This window comes from Schistocerca serialis, chromosome 6 (assembly GCF_023864345.2).
Source record: "Schistocerca serialis cubense isolate TAMUIC-IGC-003099 chromosome 6, iqSchSeri2.2, whole genome shotgun sequence".
NCBI classification, from domain to species: Eukaryota; Metazoa; Arthropoda; class Insecta; order Orthoptera; family Acrididae; genus Schistocerca; species Schistocerca serialis.
Window position 1 is genome coordinate 740312063 of NC_064643.1, and position 14521 is coordinate 740326583.

Genomic DNA, 14521 nt, shown 5'->3' on the forward strand with positions numbered 1-14521 from the left:
TAGGGTTGCTCTTATAAGAATGGACAGCAAACCGACGCAGACAACGATAGTTCTTGTATATATGAGGGTGTCGCAAGCTCAAGATGAAGAGATATAGAAACTATATGAGGTTATTGAGAGGGGAATTCAGTACGTAAAGGGAGACGAAAATTTAATAGTCATGGGAGAGTGGAATGCAGTTGTAGGGGAAGGAGTAGAAGAAAAGACTACGGGCGAATATGGCTTTGAAACAAGGAGTGAAAGAGGAGAAAGACTAATTGAGTTTTCTAACACGTGCAGCTAGTAATAGCGAATTCTATGTTCAAGAATCACAAGAGGAGGAGGTATACTGGGATAAGGTCGGGTGATACCGGAAGATTTCAGTTATACTACATCATGGTCAGACAGAGATTCCGAAATCAGATACTGGATTGTAAGGCCGACCAAGGAGCAGATATAGACTCAGATCACAATATAGTAGTGATACACAGTAGACTGAAGTTTAATACATCAGCCAAGAAGAATCAATACGCAAAGAAGTGGGATACGGAAATACTAAGGAATGACGGGATACGGTTGAAGTTCTCAAAGGCTATAGATACAGCAATAAGGAATAGCTCAGTAGGCAGTACAGTTGGAGAGGATATGAACATCTCTAAAACAGGCCATCACAGAAGCTGGAAAGAAAAATAAAAGACAAAGCGGTAACTGTGAAGAAACCATGCGTAGCAGAAGAAATTCTTCATTTGATTGATGAAAGGAGGAAGTACAAATGTGTTCCAGGAAACTGAGTAATACAGAAATACAAGTCGCTGAGGAATAAGATAAATATGAAATGCAGGGAAGTTAGCACGAAATGCCTGTATGAAAAAACTGAAGAAATCGAAAAGAAATGATTGTCGGAAGGACAGACTCAGCATACTCTTGAGTCAAAACAACCTTCCGTGACATTAAAAGCAAGGGCGCTAACATTAAGAGTGCAACGGGAATTCCACTACCAAATGCAGAGTACAGGGCGGATAGGTGAAAAGAATATATTTAATGCCCTTATGAGGGTGAAGATTTGCTTGATGTGATGGAAGAGGAAACAGGAGTCGATAAAGAAGAGACAGGGGATCCAGTAATAGAATCAGAATTTCTGCTTTGGAGGACTTCCGATCAAATAAGGCTTAAGTAATGGATAACATACCATGAGAATTTCATACGTCATTGGGTGAAGTGGAAATAAAACCACTATTCACATTGGTTTGTAGATTGTATGAGTCTGGCGACATACGATCTGACTTTCGGAAAAATATCATCCAAGCAATTTCGAAGACTGCAAGAGTTGACAAGTGCGTGAATTATCGCACAGTCAGCCTAACAGCTCATGCATCCAAGCTGCTGACAAGAATAATGTACAGAAGAATGGAAAAGAAAATTGAGAATGCGCTAGGTGACGATCAGTGTCGCTTTAGAAAAGGTAAAGGCACGAGGGAGGCAATTCTGACGTTGCGGTTGATAATGGAACCAAGACTAAAGAAAAATCAAGACACGTTCATAGGATTTGTTGACCTGGTAAAAGCGTTCGACAATGTAAAATGGTGCAAGGTTTTGGAAATTATGAGAAAAATAGGGGTAAGCTATAGGGAGAGACGAGTAATATACAGTATTTACAAGAGAGAAGAAGGAATAATAAGAGTGAACGACCACGAACGAAGTGCTCGGATTAAAAAGAGTGTAGTCTTTCTCCCCTGCTGTTCAATCTGTGGATCGAAGGAGCAATGACAGAAATCAAAGTATGTTTCTGGAATGGAATTAAAATTGAAGGCGAAAGGATATCAATGATGCGACTCGCTGACGACATTGCTATCCTGAGTGAAAGTGATGAAGAACTGCATGATGTGCTGAATGGAATGAACAATCTAATGAGTACAGAATATGGACTGAGAGTAAATCGAAGAAAGCGAAAAGTAATGAGGAGCAGCAGAAATGAGAACAGCGAGGAAATTAACATCAGGATTTTTAGTCACGAAGTAGATGAAGTTAAAGAATTCGGCTACGTAGGGAGAAAAATAAGCGATCACGAACGAAGCTGGTATGAAGTCCATAGTACTATGGGGAACTGTAGAGGGCACAACTGTGGAGGAAGACAGAGAGTAAAACACATACAGCATTTAACTGAGGACATAGGTTGAAAGCTTGCAAGTGCTACGCTGAGATGAAGAGGTTGGCACAGCACAGGAGGAATTCGTGGCAGGCCGCATGAAACCAGTCAGAAGACTGAAAAAAAAAAAAAAAAAAAAAAACCTGCTGTACCCTAGTGATCGGGTGCCGAGCAGTTTGTGTGGCGACTGCTGCCAGTAAGCGCAATGACGACGATTCCTTTGAGCTAGCTCTTTATTCGCATGAAGTAATGGGCGCTATCGACAGGGGATCTTAAGTTGATTCCGTATTTATAGATTTCCGGAAAGCTTTTGACACCGTTCCTCACAAGCGACTTCTAATCAAGCCGCGGGCCTATGGGGTATCGTCCCAGTTGTGGGACTGGATTCGTGATTTCCTGTCAGGAAGGTCGCAGTTCGCAGTAATAGACGGCAAATCATCGAGTAAAACTGAAGTGATATCAGGTGATCCCCAGGGAAGCTTCCTGGGACCTCTGCTGTTCCTGATCTATATAAATGACCTGGGTGACAATCCGAGCAGTTATCTTAGGTTGTTCGCAGATGATGCTGTAATTTACCGTCTAGTAAGGTCATCCGAAGACCAATATGAGTTGCAAAGAGATTTAGAAAAGATTGCTGTGTGGTGTGGTAGGTGATAGCTGACGCTAAATAACGAGAAGTGTGAGGTGATCCACATGAGTTCCAGAAGAAATCCGTTGGAATTCGATTACTCGATAAACAGTACAATTCTCAAGGCGGTCAATTCAACTAAGTACCTGTGTGTTAAAATTACGAACAACATCAGTTGGAAAGACCACATAGATAATATTGTGGGGAAGGCGAGCCAAAGGTTGCGTTTCATTGGCAGGACACTTAGAAGATGCAACAAGTCTACTAAAGAGACAGCTTACACTACACTCGTTCGTCCTCTGTTAGAATATTGCTGCGTGGTGTGGGATCCTTACCAGGTGGGACTGACAGAGGACATCGAAAGGGTGCAAGAAAAGGCAGCTCGTTTTGTATTATCACGTAATAGGGGAGAGAGTGTGACAGATACGATACGCGAGTTGGGATGGAACTCATTAAAGCAAAGACGTTTTTCGTCATGGCGAGATCTATTTACGAAATTTCAGTCAGCAACTTTCTCTTCCTAACGCGAAAATATTTTGTTGAGCCCAACCTACATAGGTAGGAATGATCATCAAAATAAAATAAGAGAAATCAGAGCTCGAACAGAAAGGTTTAGGTGTTCGTTTTTCCTGTGCGCTGTTCGGGAGTGGAATGATAGAGAGATAGTATGATTGTGGTTCGATGAACCCTCTGCCAAGCACTTAAATGTGAATTGCAGAGTAATCATGTAGATTTAGATGTAGGTGTAGAAGATCCATGGCTCGTTTTTGCGTTCGGTATGTTAGTCAGAGCAAGTTATGTGAATCTCTGTGTCAGCCTGAGTTTGCCAGTGGAGATTGCCTTACGTAGAAGTTATTTCGGTGTATTGCTTGGGCACCTGCTTTGTCTTAGATTCGGATCATTGCAACGCAGCCAGTGTGGTGTCGTGTTACTTTCCTGTCAGCTTGTTCCAAAGGAATGGAAACGAGGGAGAGTAGTGGATTTACTCAATGGATTGCAGCTGTCGATCGGGCATTTATTGACTTCCACTCCAATCTCGTGATTATAATGATCATTCAATTACAGTCCCAACCGTTTTAGTTTAATGAATGAAAAAGCTGTTCTCTCACTTGTCATCGTGGCTATTCATCGTCTGTGAAGCAGTTATGCTAACCTTTCAAGTGATCTCGCTGAAATCATTTTACTGTGGAGTTTCGACTATTAAACTGGCGGTGTGGAAGCCTTTGCCTGAGTTTTGCCGCGCTAACCGACGTTATCTAAATTAAGCAGTACGTAACTGTATTTCAGCGAGCGACTCGCTTTTTCCAAATTTTCGCCATTGTAATTTGGTGTTGTAATTTTGTCTAAATTTGATAACTACCAATCTGCAACGTTACAGGCTAGCTTGAGTACTCATGCAGTTTATATTGTTCCGCTAAAAAGGTAAGAGTGAAAATAATGGTTAATCGCAAAGTGGTTGCTCTCCTTTTTAACCGTACTAGAGAGAGAACATAAGAACTCAAATGGTCAACCGGGCTATGGTCATCTCGTTTACATGGCCAGCTGATTGTATTTTAGTAAAGTAGTCATTATCCCATTTACTTGTATCTGTTAAATTGGTGAATGTAGAATGTTGATTGCCTGTTAATCTTGTCTGTAAGTTTGTAAAGCTTGAATCTGGAATGTATTGTTAAAACCCATACCGTTGATATTACTGAATGTCTGTGTTAAAGTTTGGAAATAATGTCAAGATTTCATAAAAATTTTCTTAAAATTCTTTTCTTAAGATTTTTTCTGGAATGCTATTTTAGAGGGTTTGTTAAATCTACCTCCGGTTGCTTCCAGAAGAAGAAGTTCTACATCTATATCTATATAGATACTCCGCAAGCACCGCAAGGTGCGTGGCGGAGGATATCCTGTATCACTGTATAACACCGAAAACGCAAATAAAATACCTTCTGCACCATCCAAAATTTTCCCCGTTTAATATTCGTTAATAACTTGCACTGAACTTCTGATGCTGAAGCTGTAGTATTACAGAAACTATATTTAATAAGTAATCGATGTACTAGTTTATTTATTTTTGGCTGTTTATAATCGATTGCAATTGTAATGAAAATATTGTAAATTACTGGGTAATAGCCAATGGAGCTTTATTGAAATGTGTCGATAGCATCGACAAAATGGTAGTAGCTGTGCCGTTGTTTACGTTTGCGTATGGAGAAACTCTGTCGCGTTGCGAGTAAAGAGGAGGCAGAGCAGCTTGAGTCACGAAAGAGTGCGGAAGTGTTTGTTGGGCGATCCCGCCGCCGCGTTGGGACCACCTACGTCCACACCAATGCAGACGCGCCTGATTTATTAACTAGCGAGTACTGAGAGCACTTTAGAAGTAGACAGGCGTAGGAAGCTGAAATTCCAACTCTTGCCTGTTCCATAATTATCCGTGGTACTGGAGACGACTCGGGGTTTTCATCGAACAGAAGCAGCAACAACAATGACAACAACGGCAGCTCAACATTGTCGTCGGCTGCATTCTTCGTCGTCTGCACATACACAAAGTGGTAAGACCGTTGCTTGAAAAATTATTAATTCACCGGCAACATTTCTTTCAGAAAGTATGAATAACTTGAGTAATAACTTGCAATAGTTGAAACTTGTAGGGCACCGTCTTGTCATTGTTCTCAGACATTATTAACAAGCTGGAACCCTTTTCTTCCCATGTTATCTCCGAGTGTCGTAAGAATATGAAAATTAAATGTTTACTGCCAGTTTTGTGTGTTTGCTAATGACCAGTTTCTGTCTAAATTTTCTGCCTCAGTAACTGTTCATTCCTGTATTGCATGATAAAACTAATAACTAAAGATACAGCACAAATAAAGAGCGCTAAATTTCCTTTATTCTGTATTTAGCTTAGCGAGGGGCTTCTGCTGGCATGGTATGTATTTCATTGTTATTATTTTACATGTAAAACAATTTCTCATGCGGTTAAGAGAAATTCAGTTCAATCTTTTAAAAATCAAAAGTAAATTGGTGGCCTTTTTATAAATCATACTCACAGTAAAATTTCATTAGGCATTTCGATCACGGTCAGTTATATTGAAATCCAGTAGACCTAACAGGAAGGGGGAGGTTACAAATCACAAATGGAGCGTGCCCGCCGATCCCACGCAGTTCTGTGTAGGTCCTTTAACGTTGGAAAATGCGGACACTCTCATAGGGCTGATCGACGCCTCCTATGGTAGTGTTGAAACACTCGATCACCAGTTCGAGTATCTCAAAGGTGGCGTCAGATGGATTCCTCGACGCCTAACATAAGACTTCCATCTGTTTTACTCAATGAACGACGCAGACTGCGGGAAGCAGTGTGTAGATGATGGGCAGGTTATTGATGTAGCAAGACGTTTTGTGGGGCGGCAGGTGGAAAATGAAGTTATTCATATTTATTCTATTGTTGTTACCGTTCTCGACACAGGCTCTCTAACTACAACGTGGAAACCAGAAAGTGGTTAGCAAAAACGTGATGCCTGTAATTAGAGTTCACTGTGCCCACTCTGATGGAGAATAAAAGTTATTGATTATTGAAGTTCATTACTCTGAGGATTTATGTTGATGTCTGGGATTCATAGAAAATGCAGTTTACTGTAGCAAATTTCACTATATTCTGAAAACGATAAAGCGTAAAACTTCAGACAAATGATTACCCATATCAGCTATTGTACTATCAGAGCTGTTCAGAGTCTATTGCGCAGATCTTATTATCCCAAGATAACGAAACTTCAATAATAGTTATCGATGTAAATGTTGAAAGTGAATGCTCGCCAAAATTTGATGTTATTACTCATCAAACGCCGCGCTAGTAATGGTAGAAAGTGTGTCCTCCGCGGCGACACGTGAAAATAAGACATACGCAAACTGACAAGGGGAGGCCGCCAATTGTGAAATTCAGATTCGATTCATACTGCGCATAATAAAAGCTCATGGCCAGAGGTGTAATGTGGCAAAGCACCAAGATGCACTTCTTAGCCGTTGTTGAGAAAATCGACAATTAAAACAAACCGTTGCGGTGAAATACTCTCTACGATTAATAATTTAATACAGCGTAGTGGCGCAGCGGTAAGCGCTCGGGTTCGTAATCCGAAGGTCGACGGATCGAATCTCGCGGTATGCAACCTTTACTTTTTTTTTAGTATTTGTTTTTCATAATTCAAACATATATATATATATATATATAATTCCCGGCAATCAGTTGCAACAATTATGCATATAAGAAGTTGTTGAAAGTCGTTTGTCGTGGAAAAACTTGCGACTTAGAACATCATTATGTTTTCCGCAAACAAAGTTGTATTTCACAGATGTTATTAATTGTCTTCATAATGTTAATCACGTATAGTTAGCGGAAGACGTAGAAACGATATTCCGAAACGAATACGTATAGCATAAGTCAAACATTCGAATTAGAATAGAGACCCCACGAACACAAATTTGCTGTGGAAGGTATGAAATATAAACTCCGTTACTCGCTCGTTACACTTGAATGACAGATGTTGAATGGGCCGAAACGAGCGGCCGCATAACAGCGTAGTTGCCTGCTAACTTCGACAGAAGGTAGATGCGGTCCCTAGCGCAACTTATAACATTGTCGAAAATCAGTGCGGACGGGAGAGCTTTGGTACACCCCGTTAAAAAAAAAAAAACGGAAAAATGGAGGCGGTACAATTGGAGACCGATCCGCCTTCACCAACATGCATAAGCAATTCATTAATACTTTATATATATATATATATATATATATATATATATATATATATATATATATATATATATATATATATTTGAATCACAAAAACTAATAATAAAAAAAATTGCATGGCGCGAGATTCGATCCGGCGACCTTCAAATTACGAACCCGAGAGCTTACCGCTGCGCCACAACGCTGTAGAAAATTACTAATCGTCGAGAGTATTTCACCGTAACGATTTCTTTTAACTGTCGATTTTCTCGACAACGGCTGAGAAGTGCATCTTGGTGTTTTGCCACATTACACCTCTGGCCATGAGCTTTTATTATGCGCAGTATGAATCGAATCTGAATTTCACAATTGGCGGCCTCCCCTTGTGAGACTAAATCACTGGAGTCGTTGTGCAATTAACACTTTACCCCAATGCGAACTCATTGTTAAGTACATATCGAGTAACGTAATACGGCATCCAAGGCTGTTCCTTGCAACTGCGCAATGCGGATTCCGACACGGAGTGTGCGCTGATATGAATCTAGAGGAGAACTGGGGCCTTTCTCTAGCTCACACGCTTTTACTTAAATAGCCGCGGTGCGAACCGCCGATGGCGCAGCTGACATCATCTGCCTTACTAACTAGCCGCTGGGGCTAGAACAACACGACTTCAAGTTACTAAATAATTAATTGCTTCATTCGGTGAAGGCCAATGAAGCTCTCGATTTAATTGTGCAATCAGCACACATGTAGGTATCTATAATAAAATTCTAATATGGGTAGGTTAAATACTTTTGGCGCGAGAATTATTTTAGTCGTATTGCACGCAATAAATGAGCTATGAACTTGCCCTTTGAGGAGGCGCTACAGCTATAGTTTTATAGCTACCTTTTTGAAACTTCTCACGTCTTTGTTATTATAGCGTATCTCCATTCTACCTAAATCTAAATATCCTAGCTTTATCTGATCACTTACTTAATATATCTGGCTTCCGAACTTTTAGAACACAAAAACTGAAAATCATGAATTTCAACCAAAATATTACTTTGTGACATCCAGCACGATATTTCCATTAAATTACAATGGAAAAGGAATCCGAACATGAAGTTTGAAGTTTCTAGCTCCTTCCTGCTGCGCCGCTGATTTTTACGTAATGTGCCCAAATTTCGAAAACTGTTTAAGTTACCAAACTGAAATTTAACACATTATTATTTTAGCATCACTCCTGACATGCTATAACTTTTCAGTTTATTTACTTTATTTTTAAGGTATTCCGCAATATTCGCGACGTCATAGCTAGTTACAGCGGACTAGGCTGGCACACAATGGAAAGCATATGAATTTTATATGGCGTGCGTAGGCTTGTAGTTTGCTTCAAAATCGACCAACACCACCTCTGTATGCATGCCCCACAGTAAGGCGGCTAAGGCCGTCACACTGAACGAAGACCACGTTGAAAAACAGGGATTAACAGTCAAATGAGTGGGGAATAGTATGCTGTACTGGAATCCCGAATAAAACCAACCAACTTAAAAAAAATGTGTTCCATTATTTATTTTCATACTAGCAGCCGTCCAGAAATCTTTGTAATGCTTATGTTTCAGGCACGGTAAAACAGAAAAGAAATTCTCAAGATGATATTCTGAGACTGTTTGCTTCCTTCGCACATTCGTGCCTTGCGAGTCATACTTCATGACAATGGATGAAATTGCCTCATCAGTGCCATATTCTAAAGAAAATGGTGACAATGCAGCTCGATAAATGAAATTACAATGAAATGAATACCACTAGATGCATACATGCGTTGACATATATCAACGGGGACAGTTGAAAATGTATGCCCCTGACTGGGACTCGAACCCGGGATCTCCCGCTTACATGCCTGATGCTCTATCCATCTGAGCCACCGAGGACACAGAGAATAGTGCCACGCCTCCCGTGAGACCTACATTGGCAACTTATTTTCCCGCACTATAATCATTGTGCCCCTGCCCATTACATTCATTACTCGCGGCTTTACTGCCGATTCCCGTAAGGTTTCGGACACTGTTTGTGCATCTGCACAGAAGAAGATGGTCAAATGGCCGGTGAGCCTTAGCTATATTTACATGAAGATTGTATCTGTTCTTTTGGACATTTCAATGAAATTTCATGCTTCATTATGGTGACGACGGACGTTAGTTCTGAATAGAATAAATGACTCGAGATTTAATGCCTATTGTGTGATTAACACGCTCAGAGAGTTTGATAATACTGTCGGACTATTGCTTCATGATGTAACACTTCCCATTTCCATCAGCGGGCTGTAATATTTACACTAGGCCACGTCATACCGTTCTTCTGTTATTCCTGTGCGCAGCTTATAAAGGCGCGCACTATTTTTGAACGTCAGAAGGCATTTCCGTCTAAAACAGCCAAGAGAGCAGGTAGAGAGGGACCGGCAGCGAGGCCCGCATTTCGCAGCCTCCCCACCCCACCGCATGCCAACCCCACCCTCACCCCCGGCAGCCAGCGGCAGTGTCTGTGACGTATCACATCGAGGCACGGAGGCGCCTGCTGCAGACTGCCGGTTGTATCGAAATTCGATTCTGGGCGCACATTAATACAGCGGCGGCGCGACGGCCGGCGCCGAATTTCAATTGCTGCCGCGGAGGCGGATGAGATGCGGCAGGGTGTGGGGGAGGCGGCGGAGGGGCTGGAAAGCTATAGAAGAAAGCATGGGCGGAGGAAAGCAGCGGCCGAGCGCCGCCTTAAACAAATACCGGGACGTGTGTCAGACGGGCGTCTCTCCGAAAGTGTCACCGCAGCCTCGTTTATTCTACTCGATTCACATTCAAATGAGCAAGAACGCGGAGCGCGCAACTTAGTCCTCGGTGTCTTGGAAAAGCGTAGCATCCATCCTCAACTCCATTACTGTTGTTTACAGTTGTCATGCATTTAGTTTACACTGTATAAATACAGATGATTATTCTTACATTAAATGAAACGTCCTTCAGGATGAGAATAATCTGAAAATACTATCACATACTTTTGAGCTACAGAGATGTAAGTAGTCTTGGAGACCAGCAGAGTACAGTGACGTCAGGAGACCGACTGCACAGAGAGAGAGAGAAAGAGAGGAGTGTCTCGCAGAGAGAGAGAGAGAGACAGAGAAAGATAGGAGTGTCTGGCATAGGGAGACAGTGACTGGTAGCAAGTCGCGTAGAAATATGAATCTGCATACAAGTAGTGAGACGGACACAGACCATGGGTTCCCTAAACTACAAAACTGCACTTAGCGTGACAACGAATGACACTGCATCTCGTAAGAAAATGGTAAACTAAGTTTATCCATTACGGACCTTTTAGAACCCGTCAATGTACACTACTGGCCATTAAAATTGCTACACCAAGAAGAAATGCAGATGATAAACGGGTATTCATCGGACAAATATATTATACTAGAACTGACATGTGGTTACATTTTCACGCGTTCCGTATTACCATCTTGAACACGCCAATTCCATATTCTGCTAACAGTCATTGGATCTCGACCAACACGAGGGGCAAAGTCGCGACACGATAAACCGCAATCGCGATAGGCTACAATCCGACCTTTATCAAAGTTGGAAACTTGATGGAACGCATTTCTTCTACTTACACGAGGCATCACAACAACGTTTCACCAGGCAACGCCGGTCAACTGCTGTTTGCGTATGAGAAATCGGTTGGAGACTTTCCTCATGTCAGCACGTTGAAGATGTCTCCACCGTCGCCAACCTTGTATGAATGCTCTGGAAAGCTACTCATTTGCATATCACAGCACCTTCTTCCTCTCGATTCAATTTAGCGTCTGTAGCACTTCATCTTCGTGATGTAGCAATTTTAATGGCCGGTAGTGTAAATGAATAAAACTTCGCCCAGTTATTTCTTTGAACTGTTATTTATTATTCCATGAATAGCCTATTCCGTTTCATATTCTGATGATTTTCTGGAAGTTACGTCAATATCTCTAGCATAATGCTAAGTACAAGCTTTTTTCTCGTAGTGTCCATCTGCCTGCTTCCATTTCGATGGCCAGTTGGTACATCACTTCACACAATTTTACACAATCTGTATGCATTTACAATGTGACAGCGAAACTCTGCCAGCATCCAGCATGTGCTATCTACTGTTGCTTTTAACAATGGTCCTACATAGGAGGCTAACTCAAAAAGTAAATTACACATTATTACGACATGCCAAATAATTTTTATAGATTAGATTTGATTAGATTAGATTTACTTTCATTCCAACTGATCCGTAGCAAGGAGGTCCTCCAGGATGTAGAATATGTCAGAAAAGCAATAATACCTGACAAGTATTTACAACTGAAACAGATACGGTATTGTGCCTTCCAGAGGTCCCAAGTGGAATGATCGTCTTTTTTTAATGAACACCATATGAATGATTCATGTTAAAAACAATCATTTAATAAGATCGCATTAGTGCACTTAAATTATTTTTTTTAGTTTATAGGGTAATAAACATATAATAGCACTACTACAATACTTATTTACAATGAACACATTACTTATTTACACTGAAGTGGTGCAGATGTTAGATTGTACTTATATATCTATCACTTTTGCAGATCAACAGCCCAGTTCATGAGAGCAACACTAGAAACAAGAACAATATTCACAAGGATCCAAAGCCACCCACTCCTGCACAGAAAGGCGCGCACCATCCAGGAATACACACCTCCAACATTCCGCCACCAGCCATAAAAAGCCAACAACCAATGAAACCCAGTCCAAGTGAAGCCCAAAGGACCTATTAGTGGCGAACTCCTCAGCAGGCTGAGAAATTCATCAATGGAGTTGACGGAGTTCGCCACCAATAAATCCCCTAGGCCTCTTCCAAATCGAACCTCATTGGTTGCTATGCCTTTCATGGCCGATGGCAAGCCACTGAAAATGTGTGTTCCTGAACAATGCACACCCCCCTGCACAAGAGCAAGTGACTTCAAATCCTCGCGAAGACCATTCCTACCTCTATCATTGATCTCATGAACTGAGCTGTTCATTTGAAAAAGTGATATATTTTTAATGACAAATTTCATTAAGGAATAAATATTTTGGGAAGCAGTAGTTAGTATCCCTAGTTCCTTGAACAGGCTTCTGCAGGATGTTCTTGAGATCGCACCACATATAACTTATTGCACGTTTTGGTGCCTGGAAAACTTTAGCTTGGCTTGATGAAATACCCCAAAAAATAGTCCCATATGACATTATGGAATGAAAGCAAGCATAGTTTGCCGGCTTTTCATTTTTATATCTCCTATGTCTGACACAATTCACACTGCAAATAGAGATTTGTTAAGACGCTTCAGCAGCTCTGTGGTGTGCTCCCCCCAGTCGAAGTTATTATCAAGCTATAATCCCAAGAATTTAACACTGTCCATTTCTTCTATCTGCTTGTCATCATATGTTAGGCATATACACTCCTGGAAATGGAAAAAAGAACACGTTGACACCGGTGTGTCAGACCCACCATACTTGCTCCGGACACTGCGAGAGGGCTGTACAAGCAATGATCACACGCACGGCACGGCGGACACACCAGGAACCGCGGTGTTGGCCGTCGAATGGCGCTAGCTGCGCAGGTTTTGTGCACCGCCGCCGTCAGTGTCAGCCAGTTTGCCGTGGCATACGGAGCTCCATCGCAGTCTTTAACACCGGTAGCATGCCGCGACAGCGTGGACGTGAACCGTATGTGCAGTTGACGGACTTTGAGCGAGGGCGTATAGTGGGCATGCGGGAGGCCGGGTGGACGTACCGCCGAATTGCTCAACACGTGGGGCGTGAGGTCTCCACAGTACATCGATGTTGTCGCCAGTGGTCGGCGGAAGGTGCACGTGCCCGTCGACCTGGGACCGGACCGCAGCGACGCACGGATGCACGCCAAGACCGTAGGATCCTACGCAGTGCCGTAGGGGACCGCACCGCCACTTCCCAGCAAATTAGGGACACTGTTGCTCCTGGGGTATCGGCGAGGACCATTCGCAACCGTCTCCATGAAGCCGGGCTACGGTCCGGCACACCGTTAGGCCGTCTTCCGCTCACGCCCCAACATTGTGCAGCCCGCCTCCAGTGGTGTCGCGACAGACGTGAATGGAGGGATGAATGGAGACGTGTCGTCTTCAGCGATGAGAGTCGGTTCTGCCTTGGTGCAAATGATGGTCGTATGCGTGTTTGGCGCCGTGCAGGTGAGCGCCACAATCAGGACTGCATACGACCGAGGCACACAGGGCCAACACCCGGCATCATGGTGTGGGGAGCGATCTCCTACACTGGCCGTACACCACTGGTGATCGTCGAGGGGACACTGAATAGTGCACGGTACATCCAAACCGTCATCGAACCCATCGTTCTACCATTCCTAGACCGGCAAGGGAACTTGCTGTTCCAACAGGACAATGCACGTCCGCATGTATCTCGTGCCACCCAACGTGCTCTAGAAGGTGTAAGTCAACTACCCTGGCCAGCAAGATCTCCGGATCTGTCCCCCATTGAGCATGTTTGGGACTGGATGAAGCGTCGTCTCACGCGGTCTGCACGTCCAGCCCGAACGCTGGTCCAACTGAGGCGCCAGGTGGAAATGGCATGGCAAGCCGTTCCACGGGACTACATCCAGCATCTCTACGATCGTCTCCATGGGAGAATAGCAGCCTGCATTGCTGCGAAAGGTGGATATACACTGTACTAGTGCCGACATTGTGCATGCTCTGTTGCCTGTGTCTATGTGCCTGTGTTTCTGTCAGTGTGATCATGTGATGTATCTGACCCCAGGTATGTGTCAATAAAGTTTCCCCTTCCTGGGACAATGAATTCACGGTGTTCTTATTTCAATTTCCAGGAGTGTACTTGTGGGATACCCCTTAATAGAATGGTGCACTACAGTTCAAAGTGTCACAGAGACATGGCACTGTTTTTCGACATAGTTATGAAGTCTCTGTAAGCAGCGGTCGGTGAGTTTCACCAATTTCTGCGATAGAAGTCCACCTGTCACGGCCCCATTCGAGAAGCGTTGTGTGAAG